This window comes from Pseudophryne corroboree, unplaced genomic scaffold, assembly GCF_028390025.1.
Source record: "Pseudophryne corroboree isolate aPseCor3 unplaced genomic scaffold, aPseCor3.hap2 scaffold_2318, whole genome shotgun sequence".
NCBI classification, from domain to species: domain Eukaryota; kingdom Metazoa; phylum Chordata; class Amphibia; order Anura; family Myobatrachidae; genus Pseudophryne; species Pseudophryne corroboree.
This window is the reverse complement of record NW_026968971.1, coordinates 15199-17290: the sequence shown is the minus strand read 5'-3', so window position 1 is coordinate 17290 and position 2092 is coordinate 15199. Positions and strand designations below refer to the sequence as shown.

The window sequence follows — 2092 nt, the reverse complement described above, 5'->3', positions numbered from 1 at the left end:
AATTGTTGCACCAAGGCATCATTGAAATTAAAGCTGGAAAGATGATTTTAATATATCACTTGTATATTTTGTACTGCTCTTCTGGTGACAATGTAGTTTGTTTTTGTCAATTACCATTTTAATAATAGGGTAAAGAAAATTAAGTGGATTTTTGAAAGAAAACAATACTGTCAATATACTATTAAAACAAATTAAAATGGTAAAAGTTATTGTACTTTAAGTAAAAATAAAAGAGCAAAAATATCAATCCCAGTTTTGGATTACTTTAATTAACAAAAAACAATGCATATAGCAGAGGATAGTTTCAATCTGCCTACCTCTGGGTTATGGACCCAGCATGCTTCCATTACAGTACTCTGCTGCACATGTAAGTGCAAGAGATCCTGAAGCACTCACTCATCATGGGAAAGTACCAATGTGTTTCTTCATTGGTTGATGGAAGAAACATCTTACAAAAACTCTCCAGATTATTGACTTTTTAAAGTTTTTCTAGGAAACGTTCTAGATGAATGCTTATTAGCCTTTGTCAGTATGTACTTTCGCAAAGTGTCTCTGAGGCACAAACAGTTAGCGTGTTCAGTTGTTAACCAAAAGGTTGGTGGTTCAATCCCACCTAGGGACGTAATTGACCTTGTTATCAGATTTTGGTGATCTTTAAGTAGACAAGTAAAAATTTCAAACCACCTCTTATGGTGTAGGGTACCTGGCCTTCTCTGATGTAATCAGAGTTAGATTTGATTAAGTGATTTTATAAAAAAAACAGCCACAAAGCACAATTTAGCAGTGGGTTGCAGAGAAAAAGAAATATGCTGGCAGAAAAATCCAATTGAGTGATTAAACAGCTCTTCATTTTCTGGCTTTATTTTTATGCTAACAAATTTGTGCTCTGAAAAGTGTCCACAAAGCCAAGTATCTGATTAACACCTTTGTAGGGATGGTTTTTCACCTATTATTAAATTAAACTTGCTTCATTGGAAAGGCAGCAAGTGATGTCATCCAAGCAGTGGGTCAAGGTTGGCTTCAAACCTCGTCTGCTTATGAAAAGAGAAAAGGGGTATGCAGGGCATGGCGGCCTTTTGCGGTGCTTGGATGACCCCTAGTTCGCATTAAATAATGCAGTCGAGTTTCCCACATTTGGGGAAATCACAGGGGTCAGCATACCCAGAATGCAATGAATGAACCGCACCCTGGGAGAACAGTCTTCATGACCATGGTATCTCCTATGCAAAATAAGTATGATTTGGGATAGGGCTGGGGAGGGCCGCTGCTCAGGCACATCTCTGTCAAGTAAAGGAGATTCAACTGAGGCAGCACAAGGGAACTCTCATCTGGGGACAACAACTGCAGGGAGAACACATATTTTCAGATGAACATGGGAGGGCAGAAGGCTGCCTAATACTGAAGCACCCCCAAACAACAAACCAAATGCAACAACTAGTGCAAGCATTCTTGGGGGAAGGCCTGCAGCAGATGGATTTGCATATGGCGATGTCATCCAAGCAGTGGGTCAAAGTTGGCTTCAACCCTCGTCTGCATATGAAAAGAGAAAAGGGGCGTGCAGGGCATGGCGGCCTTTTGCGGCACTTGGATGACCCCTAGTTCGCATTAAACACCTCCACCCTCCGTCGGTGTGGGGCTCATGTTGGCTATGCCCCAGCCCCTGAAGGATTCAAGCTGATTTCTTGCAGCAGCTGGGCACTGTAACAGCTCCAGAGCTGCTCTGTAATGCAAGTAAAAGGGTGTGGGCCCTGCAGCACTACCTGTAGTTCGCATTGTGCGAGACCCCTAGTTTGCATTAAACACCCCCACCCTCCTTCGGTGTGGGGCTCATGTTGGCCATGCCCCAGCCCCTGAAGCATTCACGCTGATTTCTTGCAGCAGCTGGGCACTGTAACAGCTCAAGAGCTGCTCTGTAAGGCAAGTAAAAGGGTGTGGGCCCTGCAGCACTACCTGTAGTTTGCATTGTGCATTGGAAGGTACAAAGTAAGCAGACGGGAGGAGAAGTCAGGATAGTGCACAAGGGTATAGACGGGAGGGGCTCAAGAAAAAAGAAGTGGAAACAGACAGCAAACTAGGCTTCCAATGCACAATG

At 43.2% G+C, this 2092-nt stretch overlaps 1 pseudogene; it reads right to left on the bottom strand.

Moving 5' to 3' along the window:
• Window positions 1–1058: 1058 nt before the first annotated feature.
• LOC135010282 (U1 spliceosomal RNA) lies at window positions 1059–1237 on the bottom strand (annotated as a pseudogene).
• Window positions 1238–2092: the final 855 nt, after the last annotated feature.